Genomic DNA, 15,263 nt, shown 5'->3' on the forward strand with positions numbered 1-15,263 from the left:
CTTTTGTAAATTAACACACTTAGCAGGCTGGTGGGAATTTAAGTCATCTGTAACAAAAAATCAATGTATTCAAATGTTAAAAACAAGCAAGTATAAGTTTCAGGTTTTAGGAGATATTAGAATTGTAATTTATTTTGTTTTACTCATAAAAATATGTCCATGTATACTATGTAAAAAATGTAATGTTTTATTCAGTAAATAAAGTTATTCAATGAATGATTATTCATATTACTTTACATTTGGTTTTAAGGCCCAAGTCAGCTAATCTCTGTGGATACTGCAAAATCTGATGATTAAGTCTGACTTTATTAACACACACAAAAAAGAGAAATATTTCATAAGAGCTAAAAAATCCCAGAAGCATTCAAAATAATTAAAACAGTGGTTTGTTTTGTTAATAACAAAGTAGTTCTAATTCTTATTAAATCTTCCCTTTATGACAGAAGACTAACTTTTTTTATTCAAAAGCAAGTCATTATGCTTGCTTACGTGGAACAGCTACTTCCACATGAGGACAGAAAAAAAATGAAATTCTACTCAAATTTGTACTTTGTTATTTTAAATATTTAGAGGTAATATGTGTCCAACACCTTCCAATCTGGTGCAACTGTGGACTTCCCTGAAAGAAGAGCTCCTACTTGCCTTGTTCCCCCTCATCTCTCTCTGCCTTAGCTTCCTCTCCACCAGACCTGGTCACAGTGCAACCACAAAGACAGTCCTGCTGATTGATTGACCTGATAGAAGATTTAGTCAGTCTTCTGCCAACCTTCGAAAAAGAAAAATCATTTTCATCAGACCACTTTACTGGACTTGTCCCAGCAACAGAGGAAGTATATGAATTGGCACCGAAATGTAACAGAAATCCCCTTCTTCCTATGGGAATGGCAGTTGTACTAGACAACATCATATCCAGCCACAAGCTCACGGCATAGTTTTAAGCCAAAATTGATCTAATTTTATCCTACTCCCCAAAAAGAAAGAGGGTCCTGACTTCTATTTGTACCAGAATAGCACTGGTGTAGGCTAGTGATCTGCAAGGTCAGAGCTTTAAATAGCAAAAAACCTGATCCCTCTCCAACTGGTCCATGTCTATTACCCACTTAATCTTGTGGCTAATAAATGCTAGAAGTAGCACAAAAGAGGGCAGCAGCACTTGGTGAGAGGCCAGGAGGAGGACAGAGACAGAAGTACAGACTGAAGGTATTTCTATGCAATGTTGAGGAGAAGAGCAATTCCTCCAAGGGCCCAGAGTAAGGTAAGGAAGGAGAGCAGCTCCACCTCGTGAGGCCAACAGGCACCAACCAGCACATTCATTCTCTGTAATCCTTGCACAGTCCCTTGTGATGGATGAATAGTCAGGCACATGAGAAACTTTCTTGTGTTTCAGTGGGTTCTACAGTTTTCACATCCTTCCACTTCCCAGTATTGTGCATTTTCCTCTGACAGTTTAATGAATGGCAGAGTGATCCTGCTGAAGCAGCACCACTGTTGCAATAAATAAATAGGATTTCTCTTCCTAGTCCACTACTATTTTAAAAAATAAATAAACCAAATCATTTCACTTAAGCTGTTTTGTTGTTTTTTGGTTTTTTTTCTTCCCATCTTCATCTCATTGTACACTAAAAGGATCTGGAAATCTACTGCCAAACAAATAACTCTACATGCAACATTCGTCCCTTCATGCCTCTCCTCGTCAGCTATAAACATAGATTAATTCATTTTTTCAATTACCTACAGATTTGCTTTTAAAATATCCTGCAACATTTGAGTTCATTTTCAAATGTATCTAAAATGTCAACTGGCACAAAAAATATAGACAAATTTCCGTATTATACTATATTTGCCAGAATAAAATGCAACACAGGAAGCAAAATGGGCCAGTACTCAGCTCTGCAATGATGACAAAATGCAAGCAAGCAAAAAATCTGCATTCCAAAAAACAAGTTTTAAAAGTCTCAATATGCTGTAAGGATGAAACATTAAATTTACATGAGCAAAATACAGAACAGAAATAGCTGCAAGTCTATGAAGACGACTTATTATCCCTTTACAGAAGAACCCCAAGCACAAAACCAGGTATCCTCAGAAGAATGCAGAAACCAACACCTAGTAATAATTCCAAAGAAGTTGCTTCCAACAGCTCTGAATTGTTTCAATTCATTTTCATGACTGTTTCTTTGAGGTCAGGAGCAGAGCCCATGCCAAAGAACATGATCTGTTTCACTAGTCAAAAGGGAGTATTTGGTTTGGGAAGCTTCAGGAATGTTCAAGGAGGCATATTTTGGAGTTTTTTGCAGGTTACTACCAGGAAAGTTTCAGATTATTTGGTCTAGATTACAGGAGAAGAAAGTGATGTGTAACTACTTATAGGTTATAAAGAAGCTCAATATGTGTTACTCCACACTATGTCTGAAAAGCAGTCAGTGTTCCTAGCCAGAACTATATAAATGAGAATGATTTGGATGAACATGTGGAATCTATCTGTATAGAATATAATCATAATTCCAGAGAAGGAAGCTTGCCTTATCCCACCACTAACTGCATTCAAAATTTCCTCTTGCACATTTTCTCCAGTTCTATTCCAGAGTTTCACTGTGTGAGGACCTTTGGAATCAGGAATGCCCACATGCAAAGCAGACTTTTGTACTGCTTGAAAAGTGTGGAAAGATATCAAGAATACATTCAAGAATTGCATGAATAAAGAAAAGGACTCTTACAGCATGTCTACACAAAGAAATTACTCAGTATTAATTGAGAGTATGAATATATAGTACAAATTTAAACACTCACTACTTCCACGTGCAATGAGCTGAAAACTCCAGTATAATGAACATTATAATTCAGTATAATTTATATTGAACAAGAATATTCAATAACACCCAAAACTGGAGTCTGTGTGGAGCAACGTGTGCTTTGTACATTCTGCCTTTTCCCCCAGCAAATTCACTTGGAAGAAGCATTTTCAGTATCAGTAAAATGCAAACTTAAAACAAAAAGCAGAAACAAAACAACAAATGGACAAATCACCAAAACCATCTCACTGTACAGTTTAACTTAATAGAGATTTCCAGGAGAGAGCACATTCCTATTTCACTGTTTGTAGACAGATCATTTACAGGGATGTTCTTGCTACCGACACAAGTCCTGCCAAAACCTGAAGATGTCAGGGAACACTGAAGATGTTACCCCTTTTTGCTGCCTGGCCCACTTTCTGCAGAAGATGGCTCTTGCTGCAGCACAATAAGCAATCTCTCTGTGCCTCATGCCTCCCCAGTTCACAGTCCCCTGAATTTGGTTTTTCTGAATGTCAGTTTGTGCTGTGCACCATCTGTGAACCACTGTGGCTGCTCAACAAGTATCCACGTTGTTCTGCTGCTCTTTGTCCAGCAGAATGAGGAGAGGAGCAGAACAGAGAACTAGACATAGTAAACTCTGCACCATACCACAACTTAGAAGGATTTATTAGCCAGAACTTTCAGGAAGATTAATTTAAAAAAGCTTTTAAAATGTATTAGTTAAACCATAACTAAAGTTTAAATGCTCTTGTTTAATTTACTTAAGAAGTAAATTTAACTTAATTTACTTTAGAATTCAAAACAAAAGTCACTTCCAAATAGAAGGATTTGAATGTGATTTAATTGATAAACTTTTGAAGTTAGCTCAAATTAAAAATAAAGAATGTTCACGTGGCAATTTAGAATATTTTTCCTGAATGTTCCTACGTTTGCAAGCTGAGAGACTGGTATTCATTTTTTCTGAGACAGAAAATGCAGTAAAGACAGAGGGCTGTGTTTAGAACTGGGCAGGAAGGTAGCTATGAAGAAGTGCGAAGTGAAAGCATTTCAAGTAAGTATTTTTGTAAGTCACTTGCAAAAATGACAAAAATTGCTCTGTTGCCTAGCTCATTTTTCAGCTGAATTACTTAACCAGATGGTAAGCCAAGATATGTGACCTTCTATGCCAAGTAAGGTCACATATCTGGGTTTTGGGGTTTTTTTTCAATACAGTTTAAAAGTAAAAAATACTCTGAAAAGACAAGCAAAACATTTTTGGAAAACTAAAGGTGAGTGCATTTTCTAAAGGATAATTGTTTAGTCAATGAAACACACAAAAGAGATGTAATCTAACAACACTCAGACTTCTAAGAAAATGCATATATGATACCACCCCTGTATTATTGACCATTCTGATGCATATTGCAGGCCAAATTCTACCTTGCCAAGTCACCTCTTAAACACACCAGAAAAACCAAACCCAGAAAATGACATATATATGCACATTTTAAATAAGAAATAGCTACAACATAACAAAGTTCTTTCTCTAATGAGAGCCATGGCATTTGTTTTTAATAAGCCTTAAGTTCTGTAGTTAATGCTAGATCCTGCTTCACTGTTCAGCATCTGCATTCCCTCACAGCAAAGCCTGCTGCAGATTAGATGGCGGCTTAAATTTACAAATTGAACTGACATTTACAAGTCAGAAGTGACACACAGAAACTCTGCAATTGAATCACTCAGTCTGGGTACACTCCCAGTTGGCTTCAGTAACAGGATACATCAGATTGCAATTTACCATGGACAAAAAGACTTTTCTCACAGTTGCTACATCCAGGACTTTGTTAAAACATTGGAAAGATTTTACGAGGCTTTAGGACCTGACAGATCTTATAGCAAATTTTAAGGAAAATTAAGCAAATTGTTAGTGTTTCGGACATGTTCACTTTTAAAGCCCAAAATGGGAAGTGTTATAGAACAACCAGACCTAATAATATTAGGTAGTACTATCTTATATAAAGCTTTGAAACCTGTTACAGACATGTCAGCTATGTTACATTTTTAAGGTCTACAATCCTGCACACAACTGTAGAAATCTTGAGTATGTGAATAATCCATCTTTATATGGTAAGCAAATCAGGAAACCACTCTCATGGGTATTTAAAGCATTGGGGTTTCAGGACCTGTTTCTGAGAAGCAGACTTCTTCCAACACATCAGAGTGTTCAAGTTACAAAGCTCACATGTGACCAAGGATCTTGTAATCAATGTGCAATCCACCACCAAAAAGTCTAATTCTCATGAGTAATAGAAGCTGCTTTACATAGGGGGTGTTAAGTATTTCCCTTAAGGCCTAACTAAACATCCAAGGAAGCCTCATCCCACCAAAGGCAGCAAGCAAGTGTAGTAGGTATTTATTAATTTGTACTAATTTACAGCAGTTTAAGGGCACAGCAGTATAAGCCTCACCAAAATGTAGCAACCAGCACGCAAGTCTTTCAAAACAGCATAAAGCAGCTAAAAGTAAACTAGAAACAGATGTCAAAATTTTAAAATACTTTTTCAATTTTTTATTTCCAAAGTAATTAAACCCTCAATGAGAAATGGCCAGGCTAAAACTGTCAGATTATACAGTTGTGTTTATATAACTCCAGTCTCTTTCTCCAGCTACATTTCAAATGGGAAAAGCATACAATTTTTTTTTAAATCAAAACCAGCCAAAGTATTTTCCCATAAGCTTTCCAGGAAAGTCAACCTCTGGACTAAAACCAAACATAAAACTTTCATCAGGAAAGGAGAATATTTCATTAAATTGTGAATACGCAAAGACAACATTCAGACATAAAATGATGGAGAAAATCCTTACGTAACTTTCCACTTAGCAGGTACTACAGACTACCACCTATTATAACAAGAACATAACATAATAATTTATTTCCAAAAACTCAACTGAATTCAAGGCAAAAGCATTATATCGTGTGCTGTCTACCGCTGTCTGAGTTTTGTACATTAATCTTCAGCATCAGGAGTGAATGATCAAAAAGGATGAGAATGAATATGTCTTACTCCACAAAGCTACTTTTGTCCACATAACTATGCATGTTTTGTTCCAAAAAAGCAGTAGATAATTTAATAGAATCACAAGATGTTGATAAGTTTGATGGTTTTCATCTTTCCAGTATTAAAGACTTTCAGCTTATTTATAAAGTAATTACTTTGAAGAGCTGAGATGTTTATTTTCAAACATCTATCACCTTCCTCTAAACAGAAAAAATAATAAATATACCTGCAATAACAAAGGTTTTGTAAGAAGAAAAAGTCTGAAGTGTCTTGTAAAATTATTTATATTAAAAACTATAGGGTAAAATTTGAAACACTCCAGAAACTTTTGCAGAAAATTAACAAACCCAAGGTCTATTTTACCAATTCTTAAATCTTTTAAAATCTTTGTAATGCACCTATCTGTGGATATTGGATCATTAATAAAATTTAAGTGAAATACTTGTTCTACATAATGTTCTAAATTATGCACCATCTTAACCAACATCAAAAAATACCAGTTTTGAAGTTAATTTTGCATTTCAAGATCTACCTTAAAACCTGCTCACAATGTACATAAAAATGTGGCAGTGAGAATACAGGAAACATCAGACCTTGCATACTTTACTGTCACTAACACCTCTTTGAGCTAAAATAGGGCACCTACAGGAACAGATGTTTGGTTGCTTTGAGCTCGAATCCTGAAAAGCACAAACAGCCAAAGTTCTAAAGTCACCCTCAAAAACTGAAGAAAATAATTGTGTCACAGTTTTCATGCCAGCAAAGCATGCATCATAAAACACATCCACATTCACAAACACAGAAAATCATACTTGGAAGAGAAAAGTCATCAGCTTATATCCAGTATATGTTCGGGTTTCTGCCCCGAATCCCAGTTGCCTTTCATGGATGGCAACCCAGTACTTCATCCTAACACACCAAGCTGTAGAGGTGTGTGCACAGTGAGGCTGCTGCTTCATAGGCAGCAAAACCACCAAAGGTGTCAGAATGGGCATCAGAACAATTTCCAGATAAACTGTTCCTGTTAGCAATTAAAGGTCTTCTGGGACTGTACAGTTTGATTAGCTTTATATTCTACTGACTTTCAGGAAAGATGTTGTAAATTTCCATTTTCTTTTTCCACTGCCCACACAGTATGGATGGAAATCAGCAGACTTGGAGCCTATTTCCAGATCTGCTATTAAATAATATTCATACTATGTTAATCCTCATTTTACTAGGACATCAAAAAGAAAAAAACCCAACTCACCAAAAAAAAAGAAAAAAAAAAAAAAGGAAGAAACCACTGCCTTTACCTGAGCAGCTAGTCCAAATTTGGTGTTTAGGAGGTAGTTTCACTTAGAGACACTAACTGGCAAACTCCAAGTGGTTTAAGAATTTTCCTAGCTAGTCTGTGCGTTTTCTGGAAAAGCTTAACCTACTACCCATGGATGCCTGTGGGTAGCAATGTGATGTTATTCCTGGAAAGTGTATTTGTAGCGTCCACATTTCAGAAGTGGCATCTTCAGGCAATTCAGTACTCAAATTCTGCCTTCTGTGACAGCCTTGCAATAATTTTGACTTGCACAGGGATTGCTGTAACTGAAGTATTTTCCAGAGCAATCCAATTTTTAGAATTTCATCAAGTAAAATAGTGTATTGATATCATCTGCAATAAATAGGATACTAAAGTACTGATTTCCATGTAAGTTGATACTCTTTGTGTTTGGGTATTTTTAACAGAAAAGATTAGCCCAACTTTACAGGCATGACTTAAAATACAATCTACAATTCCATTGTCCATTTTGAGAACTTACACAGCTTCCATTCACTGGGCATCACACAATGTTTCATTTTTTGAGTGAGCTTCAGAATATCCCTGTTAGAGCATGGTGCTAACAGCACCAAGGCTGTGGGCTCAGTCCCCATATGGGCCATTCACTTAACAACTGGACTTGAGGATCATTGTGGGTCCCTTCCAACTCAGAATATTCTGTGAATCTGTAATTTTTTACTCCATATTATACCTACAAAGCCCAGGTACAGAAATCTTCATCATTTGTCTTTGATGACACAGGAGGTGACTATCAGATTCATACATGTAGGACTTGCAACTTGTCTTCTAGTTCCATACTGAAAAAGCCTTTCCACTTTTTCAAAGATTAAGAATTAAGCAATATTTGCTAAAACATATTTAAATTTTGTGCAAATATTTTCTAAAGTCCATCAACACATGTAAATACACTACTTTATACTAGAAAGACTTCAGAATGCATCTGTTATGGATGTGCAAAAAGGACTGAAATACCAAAAAGTCTGTTTAGAAGAACAATAAAATTTACAACTACATGCTCTTCTTCTGTACAGAAAAAAAAGCTGAGCAGCCAGTCAAGATCAGTGAATTTAAGTGAGTGTCTTCCTCCACAAAGAATGGCTGATGTCCTAGCAGTAAAATTTGGGAGAAGTGAAATTCTGCAGAACTGGCTCCAGCTTTTGCATAGCAGCATCTCAAATCACTCCTATCCAGCATCTTCATCTCTTTATACATACCAAAAGTAATGAGTGTCCTTGAATTTCACTCCTGCTTGTCACAAGCAAAATTATCCATCTCACATTTTAACATGGGGAATTTTCTCTATTACCTATTATAGTTCCTGCAAGCCAGATTGCTTTATCAGGTAATTACCAAGGTGCAGTCTTTATTTTAAGCTCTGGTAAGAAAGAAATTTTTATCACCATGTCCACAGCTGCTAGTCAGGAATTATTATTTTCACAGCTTTCAGACCTTGCCACATCATTTGAATGCACTATACAATGGCACATTTCAGAATGATGAGCTTCTTCAGCCAGTACATCCACTAGAAAGAATGGTGATTGATTCAGTCCTCTCAGCCTAAATGCACTCTCCCTTTTTATGTTTTTTCACAACCATTACTGCATATGGATACCTCTTGGAATTACGTAACGTATGCATGTCAGTGCAAATCTATCATGCTCCAAACTCAAAATAAAACACACCAATTAAAGTTTACTTGGGAAAATAATAAATGAAAAAGCAACAGGGTGGAGAAATATAGTGACAGAAACTACAATTACAAACTTCCAACCTTTCTAGAATGTTTAGATTACGCTGCAGCTCTGCAAAAACTTCAGAATGTTTAATTTTCCCCTTCATGTAACAAGCAGTTGAGTCTCGCATACAAAATTAGGTATTAAACCATGTTTTCTCCAAAATAAGGATACTGCTATCAAAAATGAAACTTCAGGTAAGTGCTATAAAATTTGTTTTCACTTAAAAGTATTGTGACAACATTTAAGTAAGACTTTGACAATCCATTTCCATTCATGGATATTTGAGTATCAAATTTCTGTATAATAAATGAGGCATTTTCCCTTTACCTACTTTAGTAATTTAAAATATGTCTTTCTAGGTTCTTATACTGAAACTTATCTAAATGCCCCCTTAAATATGCATTAACACAGAACAAGAACAAACCAAGACCTGACTTACAAAACAGTCTATCTTCTGTCCTGTGTTAAACCCCTGCAGCTCTCTATAGGCTTCCAGCAACTTTCCTTGGTGTCCTAGGCCATGGTGGAGCCCACCTCACACTAAGAGGAAGCCAGATGCAGAAACCAGTGAAGCTTCTGAAGTTCAGCCAGAAAGGAAAATATGAGCTTCCTATATTTAAACTGCCTCTCTTACAGAATGTCATTGCTGGAATTCTTTTAACACTTTCAAAAGCCTTCTCATCTCAACTTTGCAAGCTTATTTATGTGTGTACACATAAAATAGTTTCCCTAAAGCCTTTAGTTCTGGCATATCAGAATTTTCACTAAGAAGTCACCAGGACTGAAAGCTTATAGCTTTTAGCCATACAAAACAGCATTGTTGTTTCTTGTCTCTACTAAAAGCATATTTGCAATTCTGCAACCCTAGTAAAGAGGGGAATCAATTAAAAACTTCAACTTGAGCTGGCAATGTAAAAAAATATGACAGAAGCTATTGAACGAATTCAGGCTCCAGTTACAGTCAGGTAAATCTGTGGTGACAGCTCTGAAACAAATAAAGTTACCATGGTGTAAAGTCTGAAGTAGCTGGGAACAGAACTTGGCCACCTGGCATTTACTTACTTCACTAAACCTAAAGCCCTGCAAGGGTCAAACAATGAATAACTACATAGTTTGTGAGAAGAAATACCTAGAAACCCAGGATACAGAGGTGAAATGAGGATAAATGCTTTGCTACCATACTGAACTTTATGGCTTTTGTTACTCTAAGCCAGGCCATGGATATTGTTTTAATATGCTATGAATATTTTCAGTGTAAAATTACATTCGTTTAAAAATAAGGTATGATTCATACAGAATTCACATGGAATTTTAAATTAGATTGACTATTACAGCCAGATGTATAAACCTTTAAACTTCAGTTGGGATTTCTTTTTCCATATAATAAATGTAATTGTTTCAACTATGGACTAGTCAAAAGTATCCAACTAGTGTCTTCCAACTAGTGTCTTCCAACTAGGAAGACTTGGATACTTTAATACTTGTTTCTGCATCTAGTTTATGTATTTCATAGTATACACCAATTGCCTGAACCTGGAAAGTGTGAAGATTAATCAGAGCAGTAGTCTCTTCAAGGCTAAGAAGCTTTTGTAGACTTGCACCTTACACGTAGCAAAGTACACCTAAAGAAAAGATATGTGAAAAACAACAACCACGAAAATTACAAAGAGTACAGGCTTAAATGAATGTTATTTGAAATAAAAATGAAACCTCAATTAGGCTTCAGAATATTACTTGTAAGAATGAAAAATGAAACCCCCACTAAATGCCATTATCCCATTATGTTAGCCCTGGAGCATACTTGCATTCCGAAGCATCCAGTCGAGAGGAACCCCACGCAAATCCCAAAGAAAACTTCAGTTAAACTTTAAAAGTTCACCTCTTTTGCATAAGATAACGCAATTAACACACATGCCTCGAGCCAGCAATCACCTCCTCTTCACCTGAAAGGCGGGGGTGGAGAAGGTTCGGGAGAAGGCGGGAAGGGGTTCAGCTCCCTTCTCCGCGCTCGCAGGTGCCCGCCGGCGCCTACCCGGGTCCCTGCGGGAAGAGCGCGGTGCTGGCGCTGGGAGCGCAGCGCCTCCCGCTGCCGGGGCGCTGCGGGGCCGCCGAGTCCCGGCTGCCGCTCCCTACCTCTGCCTGGCCGCGGGTTTCTCCTGGGTGCGGAGCGGGCGGCACTCCGGGGGGGTATCCCGCGGGAAGGCGGCCGGGGAGCTGCTGCGAGCCCCCGGGCAGCGCTCGGGTCCTGCCGCCCTCGCAGCTCCTCTCCCGCGTCGTGCATCTGCCTCCCGGCCCGGGGGCTGGCGGCGAGCGCAGGCACCGGGGGGGGCTCCGGCCGCCGAGGCCGCTGCCGGTGGCGGCCCCGGGCGTGCAGCTGCAGGCGGTGCTGCCGCCGCCGCCTCCCACAAAGGACAAATTCATTTTCCACGTCCCGAGCGCGGCGGCGGAAAGGCTCGGTGCCGGGTGGGTCCCACCGCTACCGGGCGGCTGCGGCTGCGGGGGGAGGACCTCGCTCGGGAAAGAAAAGCCTCTTGTCTTCTGGACAGCGTCGAATTATATCATGTCAGGAAGACAAGTTATTACCAAGATCACCTTAAATTATTAGAAAGGCACAGTGTTTTCCTTTTTCTCATCTTTGGTTCTTTGGTGCTGTTTTGGTTTTGTTTTTTTTTTTTTTAAATAGAGGTTGCCGATACCTACTTACAATGCGTGTGGAAAACCACCAGTTTGTCGTGCAACTTGATGGTCTAAGTGTAAACTCCTTCTAGTGCAAAGTAGTAGTAGCCCCAGCAATGTTTTCCATTTACAGTAAGTTCAAAAATGTGTAATTGTAAATGAATTGTACAAATACCTATGGACTTGCCAAGTAGAAATTTGCAGACTCAAACCTTTAAAGCATAAATGAATGGACAGTGTTTCTTTTTCCAAAGTGTGGGTTACATAACATTTGCATAGCTCGCTGGCACATCCACGCACTATTCATTGCAACGCTCCCCCAAGGTAGCAGGAGGCTGGTAACTGAGTGAGCATTCACTGCAGGTCAGATTCTGTCCTTGCCATGCTTTGCTCTGGAAACCATCCTGAGCACAGCTCAATATTGAGAAGTGGGTGGGACACTAAGGCAAGGGCCCTTTTACACCCCTCTCCTTGGTGTCAACAGCAGAGTTCTTTAGGGCTGTCGCCTATGGGAGCTATAGGTCGTCTGTGCACAGTTCCCAGGCTCTTCCTTCTAAATACTGCATCTAGCAGTAGATCTGAGTATTGCATAGAATACAGAAAAGACACACATGCTTTGACCAAACACAGCGTTGTAGGTCTTCCCAAACACACACAAAGTGGTAATTTTCAAACCCTTCTAAGTAAGATTTGACTTCGTGGTAAGTGAAAGGTAAACAGAAATCCCCACAGAGAGCTCAGTCTGACAAAACATTAATGTTGTTATTAGACACAGATGAAAAACGTGCCTTTATATCCTACTTTGATTCATTGTCTATCTCTGATGTTTCTTTGTACTTTACAATTTTGTTGAATCTTGCACATACTTACCCTGAATCATGGCACAAAAAGAGATTTCTAAAGTATAATGAAACTGTTTGGATTGACTTCATATTGATTACGCATTTCATGTTTGCAAGTATTTGTATTTACAGGGACAGCTCTTTAAGCTTCTTAAGGATCAAGCATGACAAGCCTGATGATAGATGCAATAGCCTGCTAATTCTGAAACACTTAGATAGGGTATAAAAAAGGAAATGAATGTAGGATGCAGGACCCCCTTAGGAAACACTGTGCAAATTGAGTATTATTATCAGTCAATAAAAGTAAAATACCTTGCACAAATATGCAAACCTGAAGAGTCTCAGCTTATGTTATTGATCACATCACAACTTAACTGCATACTACCCAAATAGGTTTCAAGTTCTTGTCTTTTAAATTGTATTAATTAGCACAGTTCATATTTAGATTCCTGCTTTCAACAGCGATTAAATAACCCTTAGATTCAAAAGCCACACACTGCTCCTAATGGTAATAAAGATGTACTTGGCATTTGTACAGAATTTTCTCAGAATTTCACAGGCCAGACATTTTGACATTTCTAGGAAACCTTGTCACATGACTGTTAGAAAAACCCTGAAGTGTGGACACACACATATATATATTTAAATGGCTCATATAGGAACACAAAGCAACAGTACCTACATTACTAAAGAAGTAGCATCCCATCATTTGCTGCTGTGTTATTTTACTCTATGGATAAAATTCCAAATGAGTGGTATTTGGTATCTACTTTGATGAAGGACACTTTCTCTGCAATTCACAGATGACCTTTTCTGTAGTTTTGCCCACAGACTTGCCAGTTTCTGTGCTGATGGCAGGACACTGCAGTAAACAGGTCATTTTGGAAACAAAATAAATGCAACCCTGGGGGACTTTGTAAAGGGAAGCCTAAGTTTCTGCTCCCCAAAGCTTCTCATACATTGTTTTATGGTCTATACTGAGAGTGAATAAACGTTGCTTGCTAATACAAGCTGCTCTCAACTAACTGAAAAGAGCTGTTTTTATTAATTAACGGCAGCTGGTGACCATGTTTAAAACTGCACTGCCTGGTGCACTTCAACATAAAATACAAGCTTGTAATGTACGCTGAAACATGAAGCTGCCCCTTTTTACAGCCCCCTCAAAGCAGTTTTCACCATTTAATGCTACTGAGCTATGATGTCTAAGAAATGTACCCTTTGACATCTAAAAGTGAGCCCCAGATACCTCCAGGAGAACTGTGTTTCACAGAACTGGCATCTGCAGATGGAGCTAGATGTCAAAACTCAGTGTGTCCTTAACATTAGGACTCTGACAGTAGAGAAGCATGCTCTCTGTGATGGAATAAGAAGAGCAAGTTATAGGAAGCAACTCTTAAGAACCGCTTAAAATTACTTATCCCCTTCTAATTTGTCCCTCTTCCGGGATTAAGGCTTTTAGGTTGCATTTAGAACCTTTCATTAAACTGTCTAAACTCCTTAGATAATGCTAATATTCTATACCAATACCATTATCGCATCCAGGTCTTTCAAATCTCAACTGAATTAATATAATTAAGTGAACTTCCTCAGACTGGGAGAGGACAGCAATATAGAAGTGTTGATATAGCATATCATCCCAAAGCAGTATATTGAGAATCAGCATTCTTACTCATATTCAAAATGAGAAGACAAACCAGTTTCAAACTATTTTCTTGAATTTAGAAATTTCCCTTTAAAACATATCTGATTTTTTTTCAAATTGATCCCCTCCTTCTCCCAAATTATAACTTTGAAGATTTTTTTCTGAAGTCTTCTTAACCCATATTGTCTCAGTCTTATCTGGGAGATGCAACAACCAATTATTAAACTGTTGACAGCGTACTGAAACTACTCCATAAAGCCGTAAATCAAAAAGATACTATAAAGGCCAGAGAAGGTTTCAAAAAACACAGTTAAGAGAAGTTATCATAGCTGTTGAAGTTCTGCCAGAGGAATCTGTGACAAAATGAAATTTACCAGCTCCAAGTATATAAATTCCTAAAATAGTGGATTTGGTTTATGTTTAAGGGTCTGTCAGCTACTAAAGTGGTATGACTTCACTAAAAGGATCAATGAAACCATTATCTTTTACTTCTCCTCAAGATGAAGGTGCATCTAATGTGGTATGTGTAGAATATCAATATACGTAATTCAGTTAGGCAAATCATCTCCATTGGATAAATACATCCCTCTTTACAAAATGATGATCTAATTTTCATCACAACCTGAAGCTGAATTAACCCAAACTTATTCATCTTACAGGAAGTATTTTGTTGTCTTCAAACATCTGTCTCATGCCATTTGTGTAGCCCATGGCTCAATTATATTTTTGTCTCATTATTGTGTGTTAACAATAAGCTTGTCTAATTACATATTATTGGTAAATAATTGACTTTTTTCCTTTTAAAATGACCACCATCTGTGATTGCACCAGCTTTTAAAAAAAGCTTTAAAATAAGGAATCTGCATCTCTCTTGCCTAAATTGGGCGGTGATTAATATATGCTCCCCAGACTCTCCTTTTGTACACAGCATATAAATTGTAGTATTTCCTAATATCTTTATCCTACAGATTGCCCAGAGCAGCTGTGCCTCATCCCTGGCAGTGTTCAAGGCCAGGTTGGATGGGGCTCTGAGCAACCTGAGCTAGTGGAAGGTGTCTCTGCCCACAGCAGGGGGATTGGCACCTGATGTCCCTTAAGGTCCCCTCTAACCCAGACTGTTCTTTGATTCTAAATATTTTATAGTATTTGTGTTACACGTATTTCCTGGGTTTACTACCAATTCGATGGGACTTTGTTTTACATGCATCTAAGATGAAGA

At 38.0% G+C, this 15,263-nt stretch overlaps 1 protein-coding gene across 1 annotated transcript in view; it reads right to left on the reverse strand.

The window, feature by feature from the left end:
• The window catches only part of RNF144B (ring finger protein 144B), a 91,183-nt gene extending 80,135 nt beyond the window's left edge, over window positions 1-11,048 (reverse strand). The window contains exon 1 of the mRNA XM_077180351.1: window positions 11,018-11,048. The gene's annotated coding sequence lies outside the window, so the exon portion shown is untranslated. The remainder of the gene's footprint in view (window positions 1-11,017) is intronic.
• Between the last annotated feature and the right edge of the window lie 4,215 nt (window positions 11,049-15,263).

The sequence above is a fragment of the Agelaius phoeniceus genome, chromosome 1, assembly GCF_051311805.1.
Source record: "Agelaius phoeniceus isolate bAgePho1 chromosome 1, bAgePho1.hap1, whole genome shotgun sequence".
Classification (NCBI taxonomy): Eukaryota; Metazoa; Chordata; class Aves; order Passeriformes; family Icteridae; genus Agelaius; species Agelaius phoeniceus.